The 14,463-nt window shown below is 36.4% G+C and overlaps 1 long non-coding RNA gene across 2 annotated transcripts in view; it reads left to right on the plus strand.

The window, feature by feature from the left end:
* Positions 1-258: 258 nt before the first annotated feature.
* LOC149067576 (uncharacterized) overlaps positions 259-14,463 on the plus strand; it is a 32,859-nt gene continuing 18,654 nt past the window's right edge. For both annotated transcript variants that reach the window (XR_016195329.1, XR_016195330.1), the window contains exons 1-4: positions 259-586; positions 8,255-8,294; positions 11,145-11,197; positions 13,159-13,317. This is a non-coding gene — a long non-coding RNA (uncharacterized LOC149067576). The remainder of the gene's footprint in view (positions 587-8,254; positions 8,295-11,144; positions 11,198-13,158; positions 13,318-14,463) is intronic.

The following is a 14,463-nucleotide window of genomic DNA, read 5'->3' on the forward strand; positions in this document are numbered from 1 at the left end:
GGAAATAGTTATTCGTTGTATTTTTAGAAAATTTTGGTTTGTTTTGTGCCATAATTAGAAATTTCGCCGTGATTTGGGGGACTGTTTGGTAACAATTGGAGATGTCCCGTATTTTCCCGTATTTGTGAACCAAATCTCTCGGGAAAATATGGTCAGCGTAATTAATCGGGTCATTACAGCGAGCATGGAAAGAGCGCAAGCGAGCCAATAACCCTGTATAACTTAATCGGTATCAAAGAAGGTGGGAAGACTCTTTAACAAGATGGCGGTGATTTAAATGGGTTTAGAGCTTGTTCTCGAGTGTCGTGATCATTTCTACGGGATTACGGTATTTCCCACGTTTGTTTTTGAATTCAACATGTTCACTGAACAAAATCGAACTCGTTTATTGAATACTAATGGCTATAGAATCAGCACATGGCATATATTCTGTACATGTAAAATGAACAATAATCCCATCTTTGTCCAAACACTTTCCCATGTGCGAAGTAGATAACGACTATTATGGTGGAAAAAACAAAAGAAATCAGCATTTTTATCATGTGGGTGATGATTTTCTACGAGTATGGAGCAAGAAATGGTGTTGGTAAGTAAGAATATATTTTTTCAATTTTTCTTACCTTCGAAAAAGTTGAAAATATGCAGATTTCCCCCCCCCCCCCGAAAATGATTTTTTACTGATTTCAATCAAAAATAAATTATTTCACAAATATAAATGCAACATTATTTGCCCAATCTGTAGTTTGCGCTTGTTATTCAGTTGGTTCATCCCTTTCGCCAAGTATTTGATTAATTATTTTTTAAATCCTAAATTTCAAACATGAAACTAAAAAAAAATTCTTAATTTAAATTTTTAAGAATTAAAAAAACAATTCAAAAACAAAACTTTTGTTGTTCATACAAAACTTTTATAGTTAAAAATTATAATATAGTTATAAAAGTTTTGTAAACGTGCTTTTATAAAACTTGAAAAATAAACAGATCGGTTGCATTTGCTCGAATGTGATCAATCAGCTAATGGGTTGTTTTCACGTTTTATAAAAGCACTTTTACAAAACTTTTACAGTAATCCCAGCCTTAAGGCTCATGGGACTGGAAAAATAAACAATTACCAAAACAAATTTTGATTCCCCTTCTTTTGATTCCCCTTCCTTAGTTGTCATTAATAACAGAAATAGCACCCACTTAATATGGTAACTCCATATATGGCATGAACTATCACTGAATAGTTATTTTACCATACAGTGGAACTGGAGAAATAATTGAATGAGGGCCTCAAACTATTGAATTTTTTTCATTGATACATGTATGAATAGAATATATATATTTTTCTCAATTTTGTGTCTTTAATTGAAATAATTAAGCAGCCTCAAAAAATGCTTTGACGTGACCTCTGAACTTGTCAAATTTTAAATTTTACTCATTTGCTAAATTGTTCATTTATCAGGTCGAAATTTGTTCAAAAAGATTTTGTGAAACACTTGTAAACCAAGTAACTCAGAATTCGAAGTTTTACTGTAATACTGAATTGAAAGGAATAAAATTTAATCACTGGACTCACTGGATGATCACCCTCCCAAGAGCTGAGTAATATGAAAAAATTAATATGTCCTGTAAAATACGGGACAATCCAACGAATCTTGTCTAAATTTCAGGAGTTTGACTGTGATTCAATGTTCTATGAGAGGAATTATACAGTGGAAAACCGTTTATACGACATATGGTTCAGTACAGTAATATGTATTATTACTGTATAATTCTACAGTAAAACGCAGTATAAATGCAAAAATCTCATTTGCAAATGAACCCCCGTCCCCGCTGGGTCCGTGCTTTCCATAGACATAAGATTAAGGTTATATTATACATCTGATGCTTTTCCCTTCGTGAGCATAATTTTCAGGGAATCCTATGCAAGACAACTACCGTGTCTCCCGCTTATAACGTTTTTCAAAGAACCGCTATGAAACAACGTTGTACGCAGGTGAACGCTTTAAATGAGATTTTAATGAGTATTAGTAAAAGCTGAGACCACGAAAATAAGTCGTTCTAAATGGGAACGTTATAAGCGGGATCCACTGTAGCTCTTTCTATATGGCCGCTGTTTTCACCGTCCCGTTTTTTTTGTGCATTATATTTTAATTCATCATGACTTGAGATTCCACTTTATTTCTCGCCCGTTGGCAATTTTTTATCAAATTCAACAATAAATTGGCAAGTTTTTGGCTGCAATTAGCGCTGTCCCGTGTTTTTCTACATACTTAAGGAACCTTTACCTTGCTTTTTTTCATTCATTAAAAGAAAAACCAATTTCATTTTTTAAATTTCAATTTTTAATCATTTTTTCTAAAATTTCTATTCCTCAAGAGCGGGGTTCCTAAAAGCGCGGGGCCCGATGCTACCGCACCTGTCACACACCTCAAAACCACTTGAGCTTGGCTTCACCCCTTTATTAAAGCCTTAATTACGCTTTATTACGGGGTATCTTTTAAAGCTACTTGAGTTGATTTTGACCGACCTTGTTTGACTGGGCACGGGCCCCGTTGATTACCACTGCTCAACAGTGCCGTCTTGACGCATGCTCCCACCCGTGCACGGCCCGGTGGGCCTCAAGCGACCTCACAAAATCAGATCTGGTTGAAATTTGGCCGGTAGAACCTCGCAAAAATCACTTGGCCCGGGGGGGGGGGGCCCATGATGATCTTGAGACGGCCCTGCTGCTCAACACTGATTTTATTCCAAAAATTTCGGTGATTTTGGGGCGCTGGTTCTGGTATTTTTTTGTCAAATTGGCTCTAGTTTTTGAGATGAAGTAGAAATTAAATTTCAGTGGCAACACATAAGCAGCATACAAATCCCATTGTTGAGAGTCATTACGTCAAAAAATAGAGCTAATTCGGCAAAACCAACCCCAGTTTTGAAATCAGCAGCCCCCAATGTACCCTCAAAGCAATTAATTCTTTTGGGGAATTTTTTTTGTTTTGGTGATAACTGCGTCGTTAAACTGCTTGGGAATTACTCAAGGGTACCGGGTGACTAAAGTGACGCGGCCTAATGAGTTTCCACTAAGCTCTCCTATTTTCCACGGATGATAAAAGCGGGGCGGAGTCTGCGCTTTATATCTAGCCATTTGCGTCCGTGTGTAGAAGCTGGGGCCATACTTAGACATTTTACAGCACCGAACAATAGCTTTACCAAAGCAGCTACTATATCCGTTACTTTATTTTCTATTCATAGCAATCTCATGAAAATTAGCTTCTACGAGCCAGCACGAGAGGTAGGCACGGTCCCTAGACTGGGATATTTGGTGGGGCCCCCAAAATTAGACTGTTCACGGGCCCCTCACGGGCTCATGGAGATTCACAAGGCGATGAGATGGGGTGACAGTTGACTTTTCATTTTAGAATCTATAAAGATATTATTAACATAAATTACAGCAGTGTTTTTAAACCGCCGGGCCATGAGTGACTCACCTTTCATTTTTCCCCATTTGCAATGGATCCTGCTTATAACATTCTCGCTTAGTACGATTTATTTTCGTGGTCTTAACTAATACTCGCACATTTCCCTTTCAAAGCGTTTTTCTGCTTGCATCGTTTTTAGATGAACGTTTTTTGAAAAACGTTTTAAGTGGGATCGACTGTATCTCTGACAATAATGTGAACTCGTCAACTCAAATTACCTGCATCAGCGTTTTTCATGAAAATAACAAATTCAAGAAAACTCCTAAATGGATGGTTTTTTTTCGATGATCATTATAAGCAGGATTCACTGTATTTCCCATTGGTTGTGTGTATGACCAGTCCTTCCTCTCTGAAAAAAACAATCAACCAGGCCGCAGGCATCCACATATTGAGAACCACTTAATTACAACAACTGGATAATTTTTCATTGATAGTTAAATCAAGTCTTCCGTTGTGTCATCGTCACGGACCATAGGTTGAAAAATGTTTTTGTATAGCCTATTGTACGAATATAGGTGCATTGCTTATTTTTGATCTACAACATGATACAAAAGTCAGTTAACATTTGAAATTTCAATAATTCACGGAATAATGGACGTAGAGCTGAATTTCTTAACCCAAGGACCAATAGACTGAAATAATTTGACGGAACACTTTTGTCCTATATTACGGGACATTCCTTTAATTTTTGTGGTTCCAATTTTTTTTATAAAATATTGAATTTGTAATATTTACTAAGGTCATGAATACACAGAAGTTTCATAATAGGCTTATAGTATAAATTATATTATTATAATTATGACAAAATAAATACTTATATTTTTCAGGCTCAACGTTTTTTCCCAATTTAAATGATTTTGCCTACTTCTGGAAACGTTTTTGATAACAATTGGCAATGTCCCGTATTTTACCCTACTTAAGATCCCAGTTTGACGGTTTTTTTCCAATCAAATACGGTCACCTGATCAGTTGAATACTTTTTCCCCCGTGAAATACATTTTTTTTACAGCGATTTGTAGCAGTCCTTCATTTTCCCCACACTTAAGCAGTAATTAGCAAATTGAATTTAAGGCAATAAATTGCATTTTGTGACTAAATTTAGTGCTCTTTCCGCATCTTCATAGATTCTCCGCATTTATCGCATCCTGTGGGATTGTAATTCCAAATATTTTCCACGATGATGTTGAGCCCAAGTATAAAGGTATAATTTTTATTTGAACCCATATGGATAGTATTAAAATCAATTACAAAGGTTGAATAATTTTTCATTTAGTTAGAATTTTATCAAGTCTGCTGCGGACCATCTATACCAGAACCCTTCAATTTTTTCTAGTCGCGAGCACTGCCTGTATTCATTATCGAAAGAAGAGCACCCTTATAGCAAGTTAGACATACGAATGCATGAAATCAGAATTGTTTCGCGATCCTTGAAAGTAATTTGTACAAGGTGTTTAATTGGAATGCTGATCAAGTGCTCGTGAGCACGAAATCGGGCACGAGTATCGAGCACTCTGGGTGCTGCAGGGAGCAGCACCCAGTTGAAGATGTTTAACTTATACCATCGTCGCGGACCATAGGTTGAGAAACATTGACGTAGAAGGATAAAAAATTGACACATGGGGTTTTATCGAAATCTTGAAAAAATAATTTAAAAAATGGCCAACAGAGATAACGCTGGACAGATTTTTAATGTCTTCAATATATTGATTCATCTTTGTTAACAGATGCATTGTGTGATGCGGATTCTTTTTTTATCAGATGAAGCACCATCTGTTGACCATTTCGTAATTATTTTTTTTAATGTTTCAAGAAAATCTTATGTTGGTTTCTACACCGGTGTGCAAAAATTACGAGACGGTTTTTCTAATATAACGTCGTGCAAAAGTGTTCCAAATCGACACAAATAATACCATAAGATCTTAAAAACGTAAGAACATGGGGAAAGTAACCAAAACTTTCCAAAGGATAAAAAGGAACTTTATTGAAAAATTAGCTTCGAGCACAATTGGGCAGAACACCAAAACGTCTGTGACAAGTGACTGGCAAGGAAAATCCAGCCTATATTAGGGGATATGATCACCCCTGACTGCTATGCAGAATTTACATCGGCTGCCCAATGGGCAGTGCCCATGCTGAGTGCAAGGTTGTCAACGAGCTATTGTGTGAGACATTGCTGCCCATTCCTGTTGTAGTGCCAATCACAGCTCGTTGCCAAGTGTATCCCTAGTGCACTTGGATTGGTGCATCCCGATTGGATTTAGATCCAGGGACCTTGCCGACCAATCGATGCGTCGAATATTTTCACTCTCCAACAGCCACTGTGCGATGAGGTGTAACGTTGTCGTCCATGAAGAAGAACTGAGGACCGATAGGACCTCTAAAACAGTGGTTCTCAACCTTTGGAAGCACACGGCCCAGTTTCATTTATTTTTGTAAGTGGAATGCCTGGTCAAACACAATAAAGGAAAATGAATGGGGGGGGGGGGGTTAAAGGAAACGGTTACACCCGCTGCCCGACATGAATGATGCCGCGGCCGGTGGTTGAGATGCACTTAAGGAAGGAGAACATCGGTGCAATAGCGGATACCAGTGACTGAATCACCTTGGAAGATATATGGGTAAGGCTACTTGATAAGGATACCTTATTCTATATAGTGGCTATTGGCTATATATATGGGTACCAAACGAGAACTTCGTCACCTCCAAACACGGTCCCTTTCGATGATGATGGAGGGGGTTAATGCGTGTTCCCCGCTGTCTCCAGATGTGTATGCGCCCAGAATCGCTAGTCACACTAAATCTGCTTTCATCCCTAAAAAGTACCCGACCTCAATTTTTCAGCTTCGTCCTTAATTTTTGTACACCAGTGTACCATGTGTGCCTATTTTCACCCCTCCACGTACATTCTGCCGATTGTTGAGCTCCCAAATGTTAACTGGCTTTTGGATTACCCTGTATATTTTGCAGTTCTTTTTAACCGGCATAGCGACAATCAATAAATTCTCCTTTAAAATGTCATCTGTTTTAATGAAGTAGGCCCGATTTTTTTTTTTAAGCAGGTGTAACCTTGGAATTATGGGAAAAGTGCTCGATTATAAGAAATCAGCGTTACTAAATATCTGGGCTTGCCACAAAATGCTAAAATAAGAGGCTTTTAAAAGAGGTGAGATACTTCGTCAATGCCACTTTTAAAGGTTTAAGGTAAAATCTGTAGTTATGCATGGGAAATCGGGAACTGAGTATGGCCACTCACTGGATAGCAGTTTCATTTATCTTGGCCCATTCTCTACCCATGCAGAGGCTATGGAAAAAAAATATACACATTTGTTATATGCACTATCCATCGTTCTTTTACTCAGAAAGTTCATACACAGACAGGTACATGGGGTGTACGAAGCCATTGATGTACAGCGGTGTGTTTTCTATCACCATCACCAAGTCGTCCTCTTGTTCCATGACCGTATTTGCCAAAAGCCTCAACGTCCATGACGAGTAAGGGAAGAGGGTGATCACCAGGGCTGTGTCGTGGACCAGGCCGTGGACCTCAGCATTTAAGTAAAAGACATCTAGAAACGAAAATTTTGATTAGTTTTTACATTTAACCAATAAAGAACGAGACAGATTTGATATGCATGATGGTCATCAGAGGAGGATTTACGGTTTGGCCGCCTGTGGCTATATGAATTTTGCTGCCCTTCTCTCATTCTAGTCTAATTTTTTTGACCACCCATTCCTCGAATTCACCGCCCTGTGCTATAAGCCGCTTGCCCAACGCCTGTAAGTATACCTGTGTCTCAGAGTCCTCCTTTTGGTCATTCCACATGCTTACACACACTATAGCGCACTCTTATGATCCTACACTCTGCGTCACTCTTTTGGCCATTCGCATGCTTGCACACTTTTTCAGTCACGCACATGCTCTAGGCAGTGGCGGATTAAAGTCGGTCGGGGCCCCAGTCGCAAAAGACAATATTGGGCCCCATAAATTAGAAAAAGTGTGAAGTTTGTGTTTTTCGGGGCCCTTTTAGAAGTCGGGGCAACGGGCTCGCGCCCGCCGTTAAATCCGCTTCTGGCTTTAGGTTACTCTTTCAGAAATTCACATGCTTGCACACACTTTGCGTCACTCTTTTGGCAGCTCACGTGCTTGCACATGTTTTGCGTCACTTTTGGTCACTCACATGCTTGCACACTCTGCGTCACTCTTTTGGTCGCTCGCATGTTTGCACACGCTTTACGTCACTTTTGGTCGCTCATATGCTTGCACGCTGTTTTGGTTGCCCACATGTTAGCACTGTTTTGGTAAATCGCATGCTTGCACATAATCTAGGTCACTCTTTCAGCCATTCGCATGCTTGTTTACACTCTAGGTCTCAGTTACGTACTTAGGTGGGGATTGAAATGGCCCCAGCTTCTAGGTTCCAGTGTATATTGGATTGGAGGGGGGGGGGAGGGCCTCAAGGCAACAAAACTCAGAGGCGGAAAATGTAAGGAAAGAGTGGTCAAGAAAATATTTTTCTAATTTAAGGGGCTCAATATTTTCTTTTACGCCCGGGGGGCCTCAACCGACTTTAATCCGCCACTGGCTGGAATGCATATTTTGAAAAGTCTAGGCTCGTCATTACCTAAATAAGAGGGCTTTGAAGGAGTCGAGATGTTTCAGCATTGCTAGAATGCAAAGCATTAAGCTAGGTATCGAAAATGCCGAAGAGATGGTTGAAGTCGAAAAACAAGAGTTGAGTATATCAATCACACATTAAACTTTATTCTTTCTTTATTCATCTTTATTGCTTTAGGCTTAATGTCTTGGTACAAAGAAAACAAAAGGACTCATAGGTAAGCAGTTAGATTTTGCACAATAAAATTGAAATGCATGCATGAAAATATGAGTTTGAGAATAAAATATACAGGGTGTCCTGTAAGTTCTATTTCTATCTTTATCTCATCAACCGTTCGTCGTAGAGGTACGGTTCCAGTTTGATAAATGCTCAAAAACTGTTTAACAGTTATTCTGTCCCAGTTTTCATACTGAAAATACAGTGTTATAAAATAAAAATCTGAATTTTTATGTGGAGACCCTGTCCTAAAAAACTCAATGAAAAAGTCTTTGCCCTGTCTCAGACCAAAAAAGTCACGCTTCTGAGTGGAATTTTCGCTGAGATATTGGAATTCAAAAATATGAGAAAAGTTGGGAATGGGTTTGCTATAGAACAGCATAAACTAACGGACGATGCTTCCTCCCCAATTTTCCTCCGATTTTTGAATTCTAATGTCTCAACGAATATTGCACTCCTGGAATCACTTTGGAAAGATAATTTGAGTGAAAATATAGTGTGCAATGTAATAAAAAAAATCAATTTTTGTACGGTCCCCTGTGCTCCAACCTCCAATTAGAAAGTTGCTGCCCTGTCTTTCCTGAGGAAAACCAACAAAAAAATGTTTCCAAGTGCTTTTTTTGCTGAGATAATTTAATTCCAACTATAAACAAATAATACTATAAACAAATGGAAAACGTTCCTTTCCCCAATTCATGTCGTGTTTTTGCTAACTTTTCTCTGGTTTTGAAATTGAATTATCTCAATGTATATTGCACTTTAAAACATGGATTTTTTTTGGCCTCGGGGGAAACAGGGCAACAGTTTTTTATTTGGTAGGCAGGGGAACCGTATAAAAAATTTAGGTCTTTTTATTGTATGACACACTATTTTTACTCTCCAAACTGGAACAGAAGGATTCTTGAACACATTTTGAGCATTTTTTAAAATAAAAACCATACCTCTACGACGAATGGTTGATATAACGGCTGAATTAGGACTTATAGGACACCCTGTATATATGTATGTATGCAGGGTGGGTAGGATTCCTTTATCCCGGTATAACTTGTGAACCGTTGACCGTAGAAGCATTCTTTTAATTGGGGAAAGTATCCAAATAACATGTAGACCTCAGATACATCCATGTTGCAGGGGGTTGTATAGTTATTTAAAATTAAGAAAAATTATCTTTTTTTTTTTATACGGTACCTATTTTCTCAAAATCTCAATTGGAAAGTTGTTTCCTTGTCACTCCTGATCTTACCGAAAAAATTCTACGTTTCTCAGTACAATATTCGCCGCGACATTTGAATTCGGAGACTGATGAAAATTGGGGGGGGGGGACACAGCATATAGTGTAAAATGAATGAGCTTGTCTGTTTTAGTTTATGCGATTCTTTCCTTCATTTTCAGCAGTTTTTTAATTCAAGTATCTCGGCGAATATCGCACTTAAAAACGCCTCCTTTTTTGTTGCCTCCGGAGAAATGGGGCAACAATTTTCTAATTGGGTTTTTTAGGACATTTTCATTTAAATAACTATACAATCCTTTGTGATATGAATGATGTATCTAAGGTCTACATGTTATTTGGATACTTTTTCCAACTGGGAGGGAATATGTTTCTGGGATCAGCGGTTCAGTTGAAAAGTCATTCCAGGATAAGAGGACTTTTTTCTATTCACCCTAATCATTGTGAAAAAAACAGACAAATCAAATACGAAAAATTTTACACATAATTACGAAAAATTAGGTAAAAATTTAAAAGATGAGATAAATGAACAGAAATTTAAAAAAAATTATACAAACTATTTGAGAAGAAATTTTTTCTCAATTTTTCACCAATTAAACAAAAAACAATAGAAAAGGGAGGTCAATTAAAGATAAAGTGAATTAGTTTGCAGTGACAGGGGAATTTTCATTTTATTTTTGGAAATTTGATGAAATAATTGCAAAAAGTTGTACATACATATTCTGCAAATTTGTATATGTATAAATATGAATTTTTAATTTTTTAAGTGATTTTTTTTCATCAAATATAAATTTTCTAAAATATGAATCCTGAAATAGTTTTTATTAAATATGCATTTTTATTAATTTTCTGAAAATATTTCTATAATTTTGGGGAATATTTTCTCATCGAGTCTAAAAATATTGCTGAATAATCAGGAAATATTTATAATTCTTGAAATCTATTTCATCATTAATTCTGGAGATATTTTTCATTAATGCTGGATATATATATTTCCTATTCTAGAAATATCTCTTATAGATTCTGGAAATTTTTTCTATCAATAATTATATGAAATAATTTCTCCCAATAATTCTGAAATCATTTCACTGCATGTTGAGAGAAATAATTAAGAAATTATTTCTCTCAATATTTCTGAAATGTTTCCTACAAGTAATTTTGAAATTAAATTTTTCACCGATTTTGCAATACATTTTTCATTGAGGTTGTTTTTAGCATTCACCCTGTAAGCCTTTTCGTGAGTGGGTCGAAAAAAAAGACCAACAGAAAACTGCAAAAAGCTTCGAGGGCCACATGTGACCACGGGCCCTGCATTAAAAACCCACCCTAGATGGTGGAGATATGATCAACCAGATGGGAGAACTATTAAGAAAATATGGAGGCTACCATAACTATTGAACAGCTTAAACCATTGTTTCTTATCCAACTACCTTGTCACTTTTCTATAAAATGGTACCAGAGAGTAATTTAATAACATTTTCTCATAATGGTGAAAACAATTATAAACTTTGAACTACCTATGTCATTTTTTATGAAAAGTAATTCAATGTCAAATTTTAAGCAAAATTCTTGTAATATTCGAAACACGATTGCAAACAATTCTATTTTTGCTATTTTTTACAGTACATTTTATTCAGTGATGATTCAGAATATGAAAAAATGGAAAGGATTGCATGGTATGATCACAAGTTACACCTAACTGTCGATGTATACGAGTGAAGTTTTTGAAATTTTTATTCTTCTAATAGTGTATAAAATACATTGTAATTAGACAAATACATGTCATACAAATAAACCCAGGACCATAGCAAGGTTTTTTGCTGCCCTCGCACACACAACATTGAAATTTGATAATTTTATAAGTGTTTTTTGTTATCACCTAAAACTGCCTCCCCCCAAGTTTTGCCCGGCCCCCTCTAGTTCCGAGCCTTGATAAACCTCAGATTTTGGTTAATCTTGACAATATATAGAGCAGAATATTATATTGAAATTTTGTAATGGTACAACCAATATATAGTTTTTTTGAAATCATGTTTGAAACTCAAGTAAAATGTCAAAAATACGAGTAGGATTGGTTTAGTTTTTGTTCACGATTTACTTGGAAAATGGGAGTAACTTCGGTTCTGAACGTCATGTAAACATAACAAGGCCTGTTTTGGAATCACAAGAAATAGGGTTTTCTACACAGGCATTACACTATAAAAGTTTGATAAGAGATCTTTTACAAAACTTGGAAAAAAAAAACCCAATAAGCATATTGCTTACATTCGCTCGAATGTATCTGATATGCTTATTGGTTGCATTTTTCAAGATTTATAAAAGAACTTTTATGAAACTTTTATAGTGTAATCCCAGCCTAATCTTTTGGCCCTTTTGTACTGTTTTCTTCTATATTCTTGGCAACTTAATATTTTTGGGCAAAGTTGACCTACTCTTCCATGTTTTTGTCTAATGCCCCCAATATTTTAATGTACTCCCTCTCCCCAAGACCACAAACAAAAATTGTATAAATTAGGTTAGTCTCTGGGGGCCCTTTGGGATAGGGTTGGCACAATATTTACCATTGATTGTTTTTACCAGTATTTACCATGGATTTTCCCACTTCCTGAGAAAAGAATCACGGCTTCTGCCCTTATTTAAGAAATTTAGCTACTTTCTTTTTTTCTGAAAACAACTTATATTTTTTCTAGCATGCCTATTAAAATATCTATATATACTCATTTCTCATCGTATTATAAATTATCTTGGCGTAAAGATTATATTGTTATTCTATGTTGATATGGATAAAAGTAGAAACAAGTATAGCATATTAATTAACTAGTAATTTCTATATAGTATAGCCTCTCTATCTCTTTACTAAAAATATAATATATGCATATTATACCAAATACAAGTTTTTATTTTATATGAATTTTAAGGGGTAAAAAATTGAGTCTTTTACATTGCTGGAATTCAAGGGTGAATTAAAACCCCAACTATGCCCCGTGCTAGAGTTCAGTAAGCTTCCTTGTACTGGTTCTACACAGTGCTGTATCAAAATCATCAGCTTCTGAGCAAAGTGAGGTTCTGGAGACTTATGTGGAAGTGACAGCTTATACTTAAGGATAATCCTTTAGTCTAGAAAAACCATAGTCCCACATCTCACTGAGTAGGTTCTCCTATAGACATGAGGCACCAAAGCCATGCTTGAATGAGGCCCATACGTTTAGGATGGCCCAGGTTCTGTTAGCAGTTCTGCAGGATCGTTCAAGTGGTCATACATTTTTTCACACCATGTTTCACTTGAATGCATTCTTTTAGAGTTCTCTGTGGTGACCCCCCCTTAACCACCAGTCATGGCTCCCCTACTATTTGATCTCCACTGGTGATTTTCTTAGAATATCCCAGAGCGGGGGGGTACATATCTTTAAGTTGTGAAACATTTAAACAATATGGCCAGTTAATTTATCTCCTGAAAATGAAAAACTTTTGGAACTTACAATGCTGTGTTGCCATGATCGATGATTCAGGATGTTCGACCCTTTGGCAGGAGAACCTATTTAAAAAAAAAAAAATTAATTTCACATTGATTATTTTGAAATGTGTTTCTTGGTTTAGCTATGGAAGTAAATTTGTGTTGACTTCTTGTCCAATTTAGATGAGAGATAATGATAGAATTTACTAGAGAAGAATGAAGATTATCCCAACAGGTGCAAAATACTACCTCAAAATTCAAATTTACAGCAACTACTGAAATGAAGCCATTTTATTCCTGTGTTCTGAAGAGGAAGTACCAAGAGAGTGTGATTCTTTAGATGTAAGTAACAACATTTTTATATACATGTATATAAAATAATACATAACTTAATAATATAATACATAACTTAATAATATAATACATAACTTAATAATATAATACATAACTTAATAATATAATACATAACTTAATAATATAATACATAACTTAATAATATAATACATAACTTAATAATATAATACATAACTTAATAATATACAACTTAAAGAAACCTAAAATTTGGTTAATTATCTGATTTAATTAAAGAAGGAAGCAAAAATTTTTCTGGTATAAGTTATCTGGAGGTTTGTGATAAACAGGGTTCACTATAACAAGGCAGAGCCATCTCAAGAACATCATGGTCCCCGGGAAAAAACGTCTTCTGGGGTCTCTTACCTTACCGGCTCATCTATCTGTATACTCGCTTTTGAATGTCATAGTACCAGATCTCATTTTAATGGAGCCCCCCCCCCCCCACAATGCGTTAAGACAGTATGTAGCCAGAAATAGTTACCTAGGGGCCAGTATCCATTTTGACAATCCCCCACATTATTTTTAATGGAAAAAAAATTAAACTTGCTGCTCCCTTACTCACTAGGTCACTTTTTTGGTCACTGACTGCCCCTCACTTGCTAGGTTGCTCTTCAAGCTGTTCACATGCTTGCACACTTTCTTGGTCAATCTTTTGGCTTCTCACCAACTTGATATCTCACTCTCTAGGTAACTTTTTTGACATTCACTGGTCTCTATGCTTTCTGGGTCCCTCCCATGCTCAATCCCTCTCTGGGTTTTTCTTCTTATCACTCACAGGCATTAGAAATGTTCCAAACCTGCGGGCGCTCGTTTTGAGTTTTCTATAAAAGATTTTTATTTTCAAATTGATTCTAGGGTTGCTCCGCCCATGCCGCAAATTTCTGAAAGAACTCCAGACTCTGTCACTTGTTACATGCCTGCACACTTTCTTGGTCACACTTTTGGCTGCTACTGACCTACTCTTCACTATGGCAGCACTTTGACCATTCACATGCTTCCAAATTCTGTAGGTCTTTTTTATTTTGGTTGCTTACTAACCTAGTCTCTCTGCAAAGGCATATTCATGGTTTTACTGCCTGTGGGCTATAGAAATTTTGCCACCCTTCTATTATATATTTTTTATTTTTCAGATTT

This window comes from Pholcus phalangioides, unplaced genomic scaffold (assembly GCF_987345545.1).
Source record: "Pholcus phalangioides strain wild (caught in Gottingen) unplaced genomic scaffold, Ppha-v1.0 ptg000029l_1, whole genome shotgun sequence".
NCBI lineage: Eukaryota > Metazoa > Arthropoda > Arachnida > Araneae > Pholcidae > Pholcus > Pholcus phalangioides.